General features: G+C 38.5%; 1 protein-coding gene across 7 annotated transcripts in view; it reads right to left on the bottom strand.

Moving 5' to 3' along the window:
- Positions 1 to 18,275, bottom strand: part of LOC146441716 (poly(rC)-binding protein 3-like) — a 491,829-nt gene that overhangs the window by 150,958 nt on the left and 322,596 nt on the right. For 6 of the 7 annotated variants that reach the window (XM_085052273.1, XM_085052275.1, XM_085052282.1 and 3 more), the window contains one exon: positions 16,592 to 16,677. The gene's annotated coding sequence lies outside the window, so the exon portion shown is untranslated. Of the gene's footprint in view, positions 1 to 7,819; positions 7,925 to 16,591; positions 16,678 to 18,275 lie in introns of those variants that run through there. The other variant, XM_085052279.1, reaches the window with a different exon arrangement.

The raw sequence follows: 18,275 nt of genomic DNA, 5'->3' as shown, positions 1-18,275 counted from the left end.
TATAGTACGCTCAAAAAGCTTCTTGTGAAATACCATGTAATTAACCTAGGATACAAGAGATAAAGTGGTGAAGAGAACAACAAAGACAATTTGTCATCAGGATTTTCATTAAGCCCCTCAGTATTATAGGAATTAATTTCAGCAGAGCTTTGCCTTGATTACTGCCTGTCGGATGGTATACAGGCATCCAACAGGATATTTGAATGGGGAGCGTTTGCTCCCATCCCACATCAGCATTATGAAGGTAAGTGGTTTATCCACATTGACTGTGATTCATCATCTATATTTTAATATTGCAAAAACTGAAGACTGCTCTAATTTTAACCTCCCCTAGCACTGCTTTTTTCCAGTAAATGTTACATTAGTAATAGCTTTTCCTGACACTCACATTGCCATCCCCATCTTGGACAGGGAGAAAGATCGATGGGCTTCAGAATCACAATAGTCGTTAATTTGTTACTTTAGTTTCTCAGACCTTGTAGCTGACTATATATTGTTGTATCACACAGGCACATAAACCTTATTGGTCACAGAAGGGAGGGAACCAGCTCTCATTTCAGATTCTGAATTGTCCTACCATCTGTACAGTATCTAGGCAGTGTTCTTATCCAGCCTTCACATTTTTGGTTTTTCAAAATGCTCCCCTTGTAAAGCAGACCACTTTGGAGTCTGCAACACATTTTAAAGTAATGATTAAACACTAATCCACTAACATGCTGAAGTGGCACTTGAGAATTTGGCAGTATCACTTTAAATACTCTTACCCTACTAATGGCTCTCTCAGTATCCTGTGTTTCCACACATAGCTGATGAATAAAATTATTTGAACTAATCTGTGCCTATGCTTCTCACAGTATTTCTTGAATGAAAAGCAAACAGTGCAATATGTATATGTAAGACTTAGGATATCTGTATGAAACATAATCAAAATTTCACTTTCTATAACATTATCTCCTTCAAGTTATATAAAAGTATTTTTAGAAGCAATCTCACCTTGAATCTGAGAATGTCATTTAGGACTGTATTACAGAAATTACTTTGGTAATTTTGACCAAAGCAATGCAGTTCAATGTCACACATGGGTGCAGGGAGAGGGTAGCAGATGGAGAAACCAAATTCACCCCTACAACATAAATGAGGTATGAAATGCTACTGGGGAGCTACAAGCTGCAATATTGTACAGTGTCTTATAAAGCCATGTTAAATGAACACAAGTAATTGGATGTTGCCTTAGGTTCTTTTTGCTCATTGGCAGGAATTTATGATTTATTCTCTGTAAGAGAAGTTTGCTGAATAATGTTGGTGCAGCACCCAGAAGCTTATAAAGTGAGTAAGCAAAGTATGTTTTATGGCTTAAAAATTATTACAGGATCAAGATCTGCATAGCTCCTTGAGCTGAAATGTGGCTAAACCGAAAGGACTAAGCTATCAAGTCTCCCTCTTCGAGTGGGAAAGTGAAAGGGTGTGTTTGTGTGTGTCCTGATCTTTAAGTAGTATTTCAAACAAAAAAGCAGCTTTCTCAAGCATTCTGCTTTAAAAGTTGGGTAGGTTCACTGGCTTTCCACCTGTTCCCAACTTTCCAAAGAGCTCTCCCTATATGCTACAGATATTGGGTTCAAACCTGCTTTGCTTGCATCTTCTGTCATAATCACATTATGAGATGACACATACATTCATCTGGTCATAAGGGAACGCTTAGAGAATTCAGGTTAAGAAGATGACTCAGTTGCCTTATTTAGATTAAAAATTCTTCTGAGTACCTGGCACATTAAGTTGTTCATTAAACAACAAAATGTGCCACCTCTCTTCTCTCTGTTCTCATTTTTCCATTAACAGTTTTCTGGCCCTTCTATCATTGCATGTTTCTCCTCTCCCATTCTATTTATCTCTTTTCTCCTTTTTGCTACTTTGGCCTTCTTCCTGTTCATCTTCATTCTATCCATAGTCTCTGCTGTGCTACTTCTACGTAACACTGCCAGTCATTTCCAGGTTCTCCTTTAATTCCTATCCAGCCTCTTTCTATTTATGCAGCATATTCATGCAATTCATGCAGCATATTCACAAGGGTGAAAACCAGCAGCTTTTATATTTTTCAGTACTTCATGCAGAGAAAACTTGTGCCATGCAAGAATCACACATGGAGGGATTCTTAGGGTGTCCTGTGGAGTGTCCTCTCCAGGAGTGATGATCTTGATAGGTACCTTTCTATTCAGCATATTCTATTATTTTATGATTAAACAGGACCTAAACACAGTCTACAGTAATATCTGTTCAGAAGGTGCCCCAGAAGCAAAGGGCCACCATTCTTTTGATTGTCCTGTAACCTACAGAGCTATTCTTGCCAAGAACAGGTCCTGTAAGTGACATTCACGACTGCAACTCCATGGTAAACAGTAGGTCTTGCTCATCTCTGAAACTCTTCCAGACTGCTGGATGCATATGTGGAGGTCAAACTTCACAAAAAGTGGTTCTCCCCTCCTCTGCCAGTGCTAGATTTGCTTTTAAATTATTGAAGCTAGTCATCACAACTAGTTCTATTGGGCAAGGCCTGGGGCTTCAGAATACAATTTTATCAAGGCATTAAAGCATCTCTTTTCTGCCACAATTCAGCCATAGAATGGAACCTGAAATAAAAAGTAGAAAATCTAGAGACAGAACATTTGATTTTTCTCTTTGATTTTTCTTCCTTAGATGTAAAACCCATTAAATAGGCCAGTATGTAGGCAACCTCTTATTTAACTCGAATTATGGCAGTTGCATCCACTCCACATGGAAATGTACTGAGTAGTGGTGGCTAGGTATTTTAGTGGGCTTTTTTCAACCAGTAATTATAACTCCCAAATATCAATTAAAACCCCTATTTTTTAAAATATCAAGAATTATTGCTAAAAGACCGAGTAGTTACTTAGACTAGGAAACACACATTATGAGAGTTGAATTATTCAAAATTATATTCGTATTCTGCAACACAGAAAATCTATTAGCACACACATTAACGAGACACTGTATTTCCAGTACCATGACAGTCTGTGGCTGGTAATCTAGAGCACAAATAAAGCTGTGAATTTGCTGTGCTACAGTTGCACCACTGGTACTCCTACATTTCCCATGTCTTCTGTAAATGAACTAGTCCAAGAGGAATGTGGTTGAGTGATGCTTACTTACATTTAGATATTATGCTTTATATACCATTTGTAAGTCATTGTCACAAGGGCCTATATAAGGACACTAATTTCTGTGTCTAGTTCTTTTCCCTTAATTGACCTTAAAACTTTAAGTAACATCTAACACAGGAATTTACATGGAAATAAGTCCATCTGAATATGGCTTTCTTCCCCCAACTCATTCCCTCAGCCTCCCCTCAAGGCCAAGGAACAGGATAGGTTTAAAGGATATCCCAGCAGCTCTCTTCATGTCCAATTAACCTTTCTTCACAGAAAGCGTAATTAAAGATTGGAATGTACTGCTCAGGGAGCTGGTGGAGTCACTGTCCCTGAAGGTGTTTAAGGAAGGACTGGACTTGGCACTCAGTGCCATGGCCTGGTTGACATGGTGGTGTTCACCTCAACATTGAACTCTGTGATCTCAGAGGTCTATTCCAACCTAATTGACTGTGATTCTGTGGATGCAGAAGACAGCTAAGGGATGTCTAATAACCTGGGTGCAGAAGACAGTTAATGATGATCATAAAATAAAATACTGAAATGACTATTTAATTCCTATTGTCTGGCAGAAATGATGATGTTGGTTATTGCTGGCCTTTTGTGTTTCAATAAAAGTCTTTAAAATACCATGTCTCACTTGACTGATGTGCTTTTGAAGTAGTTTCTTGAATCAGAATACCTCCACTGCCAGTGTACTATAGAGTTCCCCTCAGACTTCCTGGATTTTGTAGTAACAAAGTTTCTTTCCTGTGATCTTTTCTTCTCTCCTGTGGTCAGGATTTTTGAAATGCTACACTGCATTTATGCAAGGGAACAAGGTTCCTCTTAATGATTTTAGTTAACCTCCCTTATTCAAGAAAAAAAGCCCCACTGGGTTTAATTAATTCTTATATGTGAATTCCAAGCTTAAAAACTACATTTCTTCTCCTGCTTCTTCTGTTAATTCTACTCATAAAGGTTATTGTCATCTACAGGTAGAGAATTTAAACCACAAATTTGTTGATGATACATCTTGCAGCAGAGAATGGATCTTATTGTGACAGTGGTGCTGCCATCCTTTCATGGTAATGCCCAATGAGGCTGACAATCCACTTACATATTGCAGCAACAGACTTCTGACTGAGGTCACAGAGGCTAATCAATCCTCTTCAGCATCTGGGTTCCTCCTGAGGTGTCCAGGCCAAGTTATCTTCTCCATATACTTAATTTTTCTTCTGAAGGAATGATCAGGGATTTCCTAGTAAATTACCAAACTGAACTCTTCAAACTCCTTAGGCCTTTCCATAGCTGGGATTATGGAGCATTAGCTGTCTGCTGCCAGGTTAAGCTCCATGAGCTGCTGAGAGCACCTCCTAATCAACTCTAATGTTTCTAACTGGTTGACTTAAAGATGATGTTGTAGTCTAAATCAAAGTTTTGTCTCCTGTGTAGCAAAGGTTTGACACATCATCATCGATCTCTACTTAAATAAATGGACAATCAATTAATGTGTAGTTAAAAAAACCAAGCTGAAAATGCAGGCATAAACCAGCTCTTGTCTTTAGAAGGGATGAAACTGTGAATGAATGTTTAAATTTCTGAGTGAACAAAAATATTTGCATATGGGTTTGTTTATTGCTGCATGCTTAGCATCATGCCTGAAGCAAGTCTGCTGGACACAACCATGCTACAGCCACTTCTGTTGCCTTCTCTTGTGTTTAAAGAGACGTAGGGAACAGCAAACTTATCACACATTACTCTGGTTTGACAACATTACTTCTCCTTGTTTTTCACATTCTGCCCCACAGTTGTGCCAGCAGAGGGGTTTGGGTGAACCCTCTCTCAAATGCTCAGGGCACAAGGAAGCAGTTTATTTTAAGCACTGTGAGTTGTGGATCTGGGCTGGCTTGGCTGAGTTTGCAGGCTTCAGGCTAAGAAGCAATCATGCAAGCCAATCCAGCAGCAAAACCAGAGGGGCAGCACTGCCAGCTGCTGGGTGATGGTGACAGTGGAAAGCAGGAATGTCTTTAAGCAGAACAGCTGGAGCATAGAAGATGCCAACCCTCTGCAGCTGTAAAACTTTTGCCTCAGTGTCCCTTAGGTGTGGGAAAGACCAGCCACAGGAAAATCTTTTTTACTGGGAGAAAAAATTTACAGTATGTTACTTCTATCCACTTGATATATGCCGTATTTGAAAAAAACCCAACAAACCAACCCAAAACCAGCTTGTAAATCAGCACTCTTATAAGTATAGAAAGAATAAACTTCTTGTACCCAATTCTCAGATGAAAAAACAGCCGTTATCTGTGGTATAAATGCACTGACATAAGCTTTTCCCTAGTTTTTGGCACTAAAAATCTCCAAACTCACAAAGCCTTCAAATTTCAAAAACTAAATCTAACCCTAAATGTTGCTTTTATACTGGTAAACATTTTCAGCTAAGATTTAGTTCAGAAAAAAACACCATTCCTATTACTTGCGTCTGTGTAGAGTTTACAGGCTAAAGCATCAAGCAAATGGCATATCTCAACATCCACTGGTGGTTAGATGGGCACTTTTCCCTGGCCTGCCTGGACAGAGTCAGCTCCATTCCCCATGATGCATGTTCAGTCCCACTGGAGCAATGATTTGGAGGCTACACTGCAAACCAGGTGAGCACATTGCTCTGCTTTAGAAAGGACCTTGAGAAAAAGAAAGGAGATGCACAATCTTCAAAGGTTGTTAGCCCAGTTCAGAGTTCAGTGCTACAAAAAACTGGCAGCACAATGGGAAGGAAAGGGGCAGAGATGGGTGGAAAGCTGTAGAGAGGGATGAGAGATGCTTATATTCAATTTTCCTACCAAAAAATATACACATAGAAGTCTAAAACAGTGTCACACATGAGTTCTGTGCCCCACTAAGAACAATCCATTAGCATATATTCATTTATATTAATACTAATATATACATACATTAAATAATTTTAAGTTAAATGTTAAACATACTAAGTGAGTAATATTAGAAACCTTGATTTAATAGTCCTTTAAAACTGTAATCAAGTAAAACTAAAATGAAAGCATTTATAATGTATTTGTATTTTGGCACCTTTAAGAAACTTCTTCTTAAAATATAGCATGCATTCTCACGCAGAAAAACAGACACTTATGATTCACTGTGATTTGTCTGTTGCACTTGGAAGGAACTGTGGGGTGGCATCATGGAAATATGTTTTCTTCTCATTCTATTAGATACACAATAAGGCTTTCAGAATATTTTTATTTCAGAATAGTTTCAGACACAATCATTAGCACAGAACCTGCACTTTTCTTACAAATATAGAATATGGATTTCAAGCGATGGCTGCCAAAGCACACATTTAATGAAAGTAAAGCAATAAAGCACTGAAGAATAACAGCTAGTAAATTGCTCAGGGTTACTCATGTAAGACATCATCATTTTCTGCAAACACACAAACACGTAGTGCCAGTCAAAAGGCATATTAATTTAACATCAAATTAAAAGGAGTTTAACCTTCTGAACTTCACATCATGGGCCAGAGCTCGGAGCAGAGAGCCAGATTCTGAGTGCTTGGAGTTTCCCTAGGCTGCACCACAGCTTGGGTTTCTATATTAAAAGCACCTGGCACCACTTCTGAGGATGTCTGTGGCATATTAGGGCATAAAGGTCAGGAAAGGAATTGAAAATGATTGCCCCAAGGGCCAACCACCCCCAAAAAGTGCCTCAGTGTCATGAGAAATGACATTCTAAAGGACAGTCAGTCTCATCATCAGCCTGACATAGGGGAAAAAAATCACTGCAATTCTTTAAATGTGATTGTTAGAAGACACACAAGTCTGACCTAAAGAAGGATTTACAAGCTTGAAACTTGCCTGTGTCTCTCAGTTACCCTAGTCCACACCAAAAAGAACAGTGCCTCTCCCCTACAACCCATCTCTCTCATCTCACAAGCATTTAAAATGAAAACCAGCAGTCTGAAGTAAAGAAAAATCTGTTTCTAGATAAAATAAAAAATTACACACAAACTTTTTCGAACATTGAATTGAATGAATATGAGAAAAGTAGGCATTGTAATTAAAATTCTACCTCTTATTATTTTCCAGAGTGAAACACAAATTAGCTGAGTGCCTGTATTTAATTCTTCAAGCAAAACTGTAAGACTGAATCTTCGGGTCTCAGGCTTAATAAAGGAAAATTAAATCCTTCAAGGGTTAAAAGATGTAGGAAGTTGCTGTTACATTGCAGAACTGCATATCTGGCTTGACTTTTGAAAGAAGTGATTGAAAGTACAGGTGCAACAGACTTTGATAAAATGTCTTTTATCATTCAGTGGGCAGTGTTGAAGAACAGTGCAGAAAACGGTGTGTGTTCCAGTCAGCTGCAGAGGAGCAGTTGTACTCATTTTATATACCAATAAGACATTGGGACAAATTTTAACAGCAGAAACAATAACTGAAATTGTACCAGTCACTATTATATATTAGTATACATTGTAGAAGGCTTTGTAGCTCTTGTTTTATCAAATAACAGTTAAACAAAAAAGTTTTGCAGATTTTTCTTTTTGTTCCCAAGTATTTAATGACAAGCACAGCTCCAGAAAATATATCTTATCCTTCTGGAGTCTGATTACTCATGCAGAATGAGTGTTTTGAGGTTTTAATAGTAAATAGTTTACTCACAGTACTTTCATTCAGACTCACACGCTAGTTTTCCTCCTTCACAAAAAGGCATTTTTGGATACATGGCTGAAGAGCCAATCCACAAAGCTGCCTTCCAAATGCAGCAGCTGAGCACAACACGCAGTCCCAGAGTTATCCCTCTCGATAAACTCGGAGGACCGCATGGGTAGCACTCGGCACCTCGTTTGGAGCATAAGGGGAAATGCCAGCCACACCAGCAAGCCTGGGAAACCTTTTTCCTGATTGGCTGCTCATCCCAAACTGCCTGGCAGAGGTTTGAAATATGCAACGCAGGGAAGTGATATTCTGTGGCATTCATTCAATTTACCTGCACTACACTCCAGGGAGCCATGCTATTAAACAACAGCTCCAGTGGGTCAATAAAGTTAACTTAATTAAATTGCTTCTCCTCCCACTCTTCCAACTAGCAAGATTTAGGGCACAGGGACACAGTGCTGCTTGTAAATAAAAGGATGATTTAGCTAATAATTTGCTGAAGGAAGACATATTTTCACCAATAATTCTATGCACAAAACAGGGAGCTAGTTTAAATTAAAACAATCATGTAGGATAAGGGGAGAGACAATACCAGCTATTGAAGGGCTGGGAATATTTTTCAAGCAGTATCTATTAAATCCACTATTTAAAAGTTAAATAGCAGAGATTGCACTTTTTGCTCCATAAGATTGAGCTTACAATTGCTTAAATGTAATGTTATAAAACATACTATCGTTATTACAAGCATAGTGAATACACATTCTTAATTTGCTGGGGACTGATCTAGTCCCTCTCTGGTCCTTTTCATACAAACACTCTCACTGCCTTACAAGAGTCATGTTTTAGGAGTCTCTAGTCTGTCCTTTTCTATGTCAGTACATGGAAAAGATCACCAATAATTAAGGATAAAAAGGACTACAGTTAAGCCAAAATTAACAGATTGTTTGCAACCTTATCATACTTTCAAATTCTCAGTCTGAATCTTCTGAGGCTCCTTGTCTATTTGAGGTTAGATATTTTGAAAGGCCGCAATTAAACTGATGTAGCTGTTTTGGAAAACACTATTTAGCTATTCTTATTCCTTTTCCCTGAGAAACTCTGCTAATTTTGACAGGAGTTCCCTGATGTTACATGTGTACCTTCTGCTCTGTCTCTTGAGTGTTTTCAGCTTTGCCCCAAATCTCCTTTTGCAGACACTAAGTAAAAGCATGCCAAACACTGGCAGCAAGACTCTCTAAAGATTTCTTCTGTGCTGTTTATATCCTATTCCCTCTGAGCTTTTACCTGCAAATAATGAGTCTTGTTTGGGTTTTTTCATCAAATGTCTTTACAGTTTCCTATTAATAGGAACAACTTGGAGCTGGTCTGAGTTTTTATAAGCAAGTGAAGAGAGAGAGATGCTTGTAAAGGCACCCAGGCACAGTTTAATTTGGGAAGTACGAAAATACAAGCAGAGAAAGGTCCCTTTATGCCCTCACAGCCATTTCTTGCAGGACAGACATAAACATGTCTGCCAGAGGGTCTGAGACTGTTCTTTCATCCTAGAGCCCAAATCCTCCTCCAGTGTTGGGCCTGTTGCTCTTTGTTCCAGTCTGACTCAAACCACCCAGTGGAGCTGAAGAGACATCTCTGATCACAAACCAGTGAAATCACCAAGCTGAGTAGCCTTATGATACAGTCCTGCCTGCATTTCATAATGGTTAATTAGTCTCTTATTTCTTCACAGCACAAGCTGGAATGGCAACAGCCTTCCTGCATGTCCTCTCCTGGTATCACAGGAAAAAGCCCAGAGCATTATTCACAATGATTCGCATGTCACTCCAGAAGAACTACTGAATACCATAAGACACAACTAAAATGGAACATATTTACTGTGATTAGAAACATCAGAATTTGGCTGGAACGAGCAGCCCTTTAACTGCTTCATATGCAGGATGTGTTACTTCATCAATGCCTTGTCAAAGTCAGGATTACACACGGAAAAATGTGTATACAAATACAAATATTAATGTCTAGGTTAAGAAATCAGATATAAAACTAAAAATTGCCTATCTAGGGAACTATCTATCAAAGAGACTGACTTTATTTAAATTAATGGCACAATGCAGTGGAAGGGTGGTCAGGATGTGAGTGCTGTAGGATCGGAGCCAGTAGGACTGGTGGGATTGCCCATCCCTCTCTTCCCACAATTTCCGCAGCACCCAGGGGTGACATACTTGACCTCTGGGAGTGGAGGGCGATACTCAGCTGCTCCCAGTGCACCTTCCCACCGATGGATCTCAGCCTCAGAGAGAGAGAGGTCTCTATTCACAGTATCTAGAAGTGACAGGAAAGGGAGGGAGGTCTCTCTTGTAGGACAGCAGTGACCTTTTGTCTAGGATTGAATACATTGAATAAGACCCTTCTGGAAGCAGAAGCATGAAGAAAAGGAAAGTTTCTGTTATAAAACAAATAGCATTGAAATGGAGATCTCCTCCTCTTTTTTTTCAAACCAGTTTAACTCCATATGGCAGCATAAAATAATTCATGCTATTGTCATTATATTCACATATTTTCTTTTCCTTTTACCTCCTCTACTTCCTAAACCTGATGAGGTTCATAGGCCAGAAGACAGATGTTCTGCTCTTCTATTCAATATATAAATCTCAGTGAATAGTAAGACCACTGCAACCATTAGCAACAAAACAAAACCAAAAAACAAAACAACCAAAAAAATAGAGAGAAAAAAATACGAAGACAGTTTTCTTAGGATAATTGTATGGCTTAGTTCCTTCCTAATGAACTGTATTTCTGGCTTTTTGCTCATTCCTACCCTGACAAGACAGGCAAATAATGTGTCTGTATCTGCCTAATAAGTGTTATCTTTTAACTGGTTATTATTACTAGAATACAAAAATACTATGCATGTTGAGTTACATCAGACCACATTTAGCCAAACTGCTCTTAACCTGGACTGAATCTGCCATGTCCTATCAGAAGTGGGGAGAATCATACTTTGGAAGTGTCACTCCAGCTTAAAAGGACACTAAACACTCGCTCTCTGCCCCAAGTTCTTTGGTCTGTCAGGAATTTGCAGCCCTTTGCCAGAGCCCCAGGAGGAGCTGCTGTGGGCAGGGTGTCACAGACATACTCCATAGCCCCAGGGATCCCAGCTGCAGCGACATCGATTTCTTCTATTTTTAATGCTGTGAGTGATGCAGAACTATTCTTCAGCCAAAAGGCTGAGACAGGCATGCTGACCCTGCAGACCCTTTCAGCCCAGAATCCTGTGCTCACTGCAAGAGCTGCTGCTGGGCATCCATGATTTGTGCCTGTGGGAGCGAGGCTGGGAGAGCCCAGGTCTGGAAGGCTCAGCTTCCTGTGCCTGCTGGAGAGCAAGAGCAGAGCAGCAGGCTGCCTGGGCACTGTAAAGAGCAGAGATCACTCTTCACTCACAGGAGTGAGGACTGAGGTTCACAGTGATCCTGCCTACCTTTAGGCTCTTAACCAAAGCTCCAAGTTCTGGGGAACAGTTGCCTTTGGCCAACAACAGAAAGAAACTAGAAATGTTGGAAGGCTCACTCAGCCCTTAAACGGACTAGGATCCCTCAAGGTCTTGCACTCCAAGTAGTCCTCCTTTATGTTCGCTGGGAGAGCATGAGATGATGGCACCACTAAACTTAGGGCCCTCCATTAAATGCCAGAAGTTAGACAGATGTGTGTTCATGGGATTTTCAAGGAATGAGAATCCATGAGGATGAGAGCAGTGACAATAGCACCCAACACCCCAGCAGGACCTGCCCCCCTAACTCCTCCTGTTGCCATAAGCAGCCCTGCAGAGGGTCCCCTCAAAGGGTCCCCGTGAGGGGTCAGGATCAGGCCTGGGGCTGCAGACACATTCCTGGGAGGAAGGGAGAGCTGTGAAGAGCTTCCACTGCTGCAGGGAGTGAAGGTGCTGCCTGTGGGTTCAGCATCAGGTGGCAAAGGCAGGCTATACCTGCTCCAGCACAAAATCCTGAGGGAACAGGTAATCCCTGAATACAATATGAAATCTGAATTTTTGCTTTTTTTGTGTCTGGTGCCACTGGTATTTCTTGACTGATTAGAGGCTCCCTAAAACTGATTTCTTCCTTCAGATGTTCCCTCTGCTGCCCGCCCCCAACCAGGTGACTGTGGCCCTTCATATACACTCTTGCATTCACCTGCAAAAATCTGAATTAGCAAAGACAAGTGCCACAGGCACTCAGCATCTCCCGTTGAGCCAAGATCTTTATTTGTTATAGCTGTCAGCCCAGTCAATGACTGCTCTATCGCACTGTGGGCAGGCATATTCCATCCTGCTGATGTCAAAAGCACATCTATTTATTCAGCGCTGCTCTATGCAGAGCAATTGCCACACTGTGGGGAAAGAAGATTGTGATCAGCACCATTTGTCTACATAATTGCACTTGCTTCTGGACAATTGTTGGGTCAGGGGCTAATGCTTTTTATTTATAGTCTTTCTATACTCATCTGAATTTTCCTGTGCCTTTTTCTACAACAAAGAATTTAGTGCCAATTGGCTTCTACTGCAGAAATTCTGCTAGAAATCAGAAAACATATCTGAAAGTAAATCCATTACACTCATTTGAACACAATTTTACATTAGGGAGCTGGAGTAGTGCCTAAGATTCAAGGTGCACTTCTAGGAAAAAAGAGAGATCGAATACACATTTAGCTTCTTTTTTCTTTATATTGTATAACTACCAAACAAAACTCAAATATACTTGTTCCCTTTATATCTCCATGTCCATTTAATTTGGTTCTGAAATTCCCTAAATAAGAAATAATGTTGGTTTTCTTTATGGTAATAATTCTGTTTATTTTCACTACGACAATTCATTTAGTATTTTGCCATTTTGTTATGCTTATTAAATAAGCAAATCAACATCTAAGTTTAACACAGTTGTTGCCTTAAGCAAGCCACTCTTTCTCTTCTTTAACACCTCAAGGGTTTCCAAATAGCCATGCAAAGTAGAGCTGCTTGCTTCATTTTCCATTGTCCTGCAGGCAGCCTGCATAGGAAGTCACGCATCATTCTTTAATACAAGAATGGATTTTGCTCAAACTGATGTTTGTTTTTTTCTTAATAGGTGCATTTATTTCAATTTAAATATATATTTTTACTTTAAATTATCCTTTTATTTCAAATAGGATAATTTAAAATAAAAAATGAAATTTCAACAATGTACTGCCAAGCTTCTTAAATCCAATGTCTGGATTTACATTAAATAATATGCAGTATTCAAGTATTATGTATCTGTTGATAAATATCTGCTGACCATCAAACCCCTGAGCTGGGAGAGTTTAAGTGACTGGAGAAAACAGCTTCTGACAGAAGTGTTTAGTCCAAGTTTGATATCTATAGCTTTGTCTGCATGTTCAGAGAAGGTATTTTCTTCACTTTATTCAGGTTAGCTTTATGCAATATCTAGTTCATGCAGAGCTATCTCTTGAGAGCTGATAAAGGCAGAAAATCTTACTTACTACTGTAGGGAAAAGCTCCATGGCAGAGACTGAAATCTGCTAATTCTAAAATCTTGCAGGGCACAGAAAGAAATACACTGTTCTGTTTACTCATTACAAAGAATGGCTAATTTGACTAATAAATCACCTTAAGATATGTAATAACTAAATAAACATAAAAAAGTGAAATGTCAGTAGTTGGTTTCTAAGAAAACAAAAAGCAAATATCAAGAATCTGAATAAATATATCAGATATATTAATATATATTAGATATAAATTTATGTAATTCTCTAAATTTAACTTAATATAGCTTCACCTTTACCAATATAAGTACCTAATGTAAACAAAGTTGCAGTCAAAATAATCTGTTGTATGATATTCTCACAACAGTGGAACAGGACTGATTATAGTGATCAAAGACTTTTCTCCCATTGTTATTTTGACTACAGGAATTATGCTGCCAGTCAACAATTCAGTAAGCAGGGAGAAGATGATGTAAAAGGATATTAGCCACTTTTATTTGGGTAATACTGTACTTCCCAGACTAGATTATCAAACTAGAGAGTTTATCAACCACCATATTATTTACTGCTCCATTCTGGCAGAAAGCCAAAATATTCTAATAATACCAAATGAGAGGAATCAACCCATTTCCAGAAAACTAATGACAAAGTAAATGCACAGTATGAAAGACAGAGAGATAATTTTGTCTGACCCTCTCTGTTTTTTCAACACTCTTTCCTAAAGAAGAGACACCAAAACACAGCCTTCTGACCTCAGTCTCACCAAAGTCATACTCACAACCAAAGCAACAGCCCCTGTTCTATATTATCAAATTTTTCACCAAACTTGCTTATCTGCTGTAATTCCTGAAATATTTCCCTCAAAGATTAGGACCCCTTAGAACACAGTTCCTCTTTTCACGATGAAGCTAGTATTCTTCAGCCTTAAATTCAGTACGTTGCTCTACATAGATGGGCTGAGGTTACCAAGCAACCCAGGTTGCTTGACAGAGCAAGTGGTCAGGACTGTTGGGATCATTTGCAAATTTCATTGACAATGATATTCTGTTGGCTTCCAGGTTGCCTGCAAAATACTGAAAATATCTAATTGTGAACCTTGTTGAAATCTGCAAAAACTCGCCCTCAATTATGATTCCTTTTCCCAAGTGTTTTCTGTGATATTTTCATTTAGCACGTGCTCCATTGACACCATGTAGGGTTAATGTTTTATCAGAACATTGAGTAGTTTGAAGTAAACTACAATAAATACTTTTCTAGGAATACTGTAGAGCCAAGGAAGCTGATAGCTACTGTGATCAGAGGTGAGGGATTTGTGTTCCAATATCACTTAGAAGAAGAGGGGATTTGCCCTGTGACTATTACAATGCTGTACTACAAGATAAAAGGAGATACAACCACCACTACTTCACCTATCCTTCTCCTTTGCTTTTGTAGCATTTGCCTCAAAACACAATGTTGTTAATGAAAATAAATTAATTTGTCTAAGCAGAAATGGAGCCTCTTCCTTGGAACTTGCCCTCCCTGCTTCATCTCGAAACAAAACCCTCTGTTTTCTCCATTCAGATTGACTCACAATTTATTATTTATTTCCTGGGTTGATGAACAGATAAATCAGTTTCGTGCTCAGTCCTGACATGCTTAATGCCACAGAGATTCAATAATTCAATTATTAAGCTTGGATTCATTGTGTCAAACAGCCTCATCTTCCTTATAGTCTGCTTTCCATGGTAAACAGGACAGAGCTTCAAAACTGCATCTCAGAGACAAATCCAAAAAGAATGGAAGCTGTTGGCTCTAGCCTGTCTGTTGTCTCAGTGAAATACAAGTGAATGTCAATTAAGTAGAAATGGAAGCTTGTATTTTTATCCACATCTCTGACACATTCTGGCCCAAATAGGCAAGCAGACCACACAGAAGTGCAGGCAAGTGGATCACTTAACAAATGATGTATTTGGTACTTCTTTCTGGGAAGAGAGAAATTGAAATCATGACCCTGTGATCTTTAAGACCCCAAATAAGACTCAAAAGTTTGGCTGTGTGCTTATAGCCAAAATGCCTGAAATGCAACCAAACAAGCAATAAGAAAGAAGGAAGCTGTTTTTATAAATATAAACCCAAAGATTTTTATTCCTGTTGGCAGTTATGAAAGAGTTCATATTTTTATAGCACTTTTTCTTCTTTTATGAGAAATAATGCATCAGAAGTCTTTTGTTTTGGAGACTGCTGGTAGCCAAACATGCTTAATTATCATATACAAGGTCATGAAATATTTGATACTGTATGAGTTAAATTCAATGTATTATCTTCTTTATCTCAGAAATAGGCAGTGGCAAAAAAAAAAGTCCCAAAATTTCTATACCAATCATCCACAGAATAATAAAATGTCAAAGCTGAACCAACTTGTAACCAGGCACTGCATTTCATAAAATCTACTGGCTACTCTGAAATGAAATATATTCCAAGAAGAAGCAAATAACATAGTATTTACAGTAGTTTTATGAAACTAGAAAGAAAAATGAATATTAGTAGTGCTACAAGAATCTTTGTTGATATTTTGGAGCAGCAGTCTCTGGGTAGATAAGATCTCTCATTTAAGAAGTTAGGATAAGTGAACATCATTGTTTATAACAACTTTGTTTTTTAAGATGTAGTCTCTCATGAAAGTTAAACTTTATGCACAGGAAAACTAAAATTTTTAATAAGTTCTGAAGCTCTCCTTCAACAAGTCCTGAACAGAAAGGAACTTTACTTTCTGTTCCTCTTAGTAAGGATCCTATTCCTCCTTCTTCCAATGCAAATTTTTTTCCCTCTCCACTTTTCCCAATCCTGACCAGTTCTTTTAGCACTCTTTCTTCTAACTGTAGAGGCTATCCTCAGACACTATTATTTCTGTCAGTTTCCAAATTCTTCTAGCTTCCTTTCCCTAAGTCCAGCACAAAATCCAAATATCTAAATAATTTAATTTTTCTTTAAAAAAAAAAAATTACCAGGAGAAAGGTTACCCAAAACATCCAGAGATATGGCCACAGTTCCAGCTCTACAAGTTGGAATAATCAGGTGAGTCAGTGCTTTATCTTAACTCTATCTGTAATGTTAATAGGTTTCATTCTAGCTGGGAAATTTAAGAGCAGTTCAATACTATTCCATTTGCACTCATATTCACTCGGCCCAGACAATGAATTTGCTGGTCTGTATAATAAATACAAGGATAAAATACAAATCAGGAATGCCAGGGGAAAAAAAAAAATCTGAGAATGAAGGACTTACTTGTCAGAAGAGCAGTGATATTTAAAAACCTGCTGTCGTTGGTCAGCTTTTGCAGTCTCAAGATATCTAAAAATGTTGAGTATGCTCTGAAAAGAAAAAGAATCAAGGATTTAGTAATTTTATCACTTATCAAATACTAAACTAAAACTTTTTCAACATAAACTACTTTCCCATTTTATGAGGTTATTAATTCATAAAATATGGTTTTATTTCCCCAGTGAATTTGTAGCGATTTTATGGGCTTCCAGAAGTTGAACTGCTCAGATCAAACTTCCTGTGCACAGGGAGTCAGGACAATGAGAAAAGTAATTATATAACTTATTCTCTTGCATACCTACCTTTCCAAGCTCTTACAGTTGACAGAGACAAGTGAAAATGAAAGAGGTCTGGCTCCTTTCTTGTTTAATAAACCAATACACTGCAGTAAATGACTTTCCAAAACAAGCACAGAAAGTCATGTCCCTAAATGTCTTTCAAACAAATAACCAAGAGTTCATTTGCTATCTTTTGGACTAGTTGATGTATTTGGCCTCCTAATTTGTGGTCTAGTAGCTGAGAATATCTCTTTGTACTCAAACGTTATTCTACATTGAAGTCTGGCTTTGCAATTTCCAATTGTCCTTAACGTACAGGGGAGTTGGCTGTGTCAAGGAGCCCTCTTAACTCTCTAAATCAAAATGAAATTGAAAGACAGAGAGATGATCAGTGATTCCATCTATGCAGGCTGTGGGGGAAGGGGATGGAGGAGTTGGGAATTAAGAGTGGAGTTGAGCCTCTGAAAAAGAAGCGTTAGAGGGAAATTGAATTTAGTGTTGTCTTTGTTTCTCACTTTTCTACTCTATTTTCAATAGGCAAAACATTAAATTAATTTTCCTCAAGTTGTGTCTGGGGGTTTTTTTGCCCATGATGTTGATCAGTGAGTTATCATCTTATCTTCATTCCAATCAGTAAGATTTTCTATCATATTTTCTCCCTGCATTCTTCTGAGAAGAGGAAGTGAGAGACTAGATGGATGGGTGCCTGGCTGCTGGCCAAAGTCAGCCCACCATAGGCATAAAATAATGTTTCCATTGCCAATCTTTCCAAGATCCCCAGGACTTAGACTGGAATGGACATAAAAATCCATACAAATAACACTCTGCCTATAGCACATAAGAATAAACAGAATTAAGTAAGGAGCAGAAATGTTGATCAGATGTAGATCTCATAGATCTCTAGATTCTGTACTGCAGTGTAACCACAAATTTGAAAACAAGAGCTTACGGTAAAAAGGACAAAATCAAATGCCTTTCACTCCATGAAAGGAGACTGCTGAAAACGTCATTTAAAAAAGATCTCTGCTTGTGATATGATACTGAGGTGTCTTTGGCCTGTTAAGGAATTTTTGACAGCAATCACTGAAATATAACATAGCAAGTGCTTTAAAGTCAGAGATGAGACTGATCGACTTGCAGCAATGTATTTATTCTGTCAGCACTTTTTTAGAAACAACTATTTAAAGTTCTTTCACAGCTAGGTTTTAACAGTCCTGAAGTGATTTATTTAATTCCAGATTTCATTAAGCTCCCCAACTCCATTTTAGCAATCATTATGATACTAATAGCACATTTCAGCAATGAAAAAGATTGAAGTGCTGTGCATCTCTACCTGGTATTGAAGGTTATGGGATGAAATCTCCATCGAG

Source organism: Lichenostomus cassidix, chromosome 2, assembly GCF_008360975.1.
Source record: "Lichenostomus cassidix isolate B80296 chromosome 2, HeHo_3.0, whole genome shotgun sequence".
NCBI classification, from domain to species: Eukaryota; Metazoa; Chordata; class Aves; order Passeriformes; family Meliphagidae; genus Lichenostomus; species Lichenostomus cassidix.
Note: the sequence above shows the minus strand (reverse complement) of the source record. Positions and strands in the feature narration are given on the sequence as shown.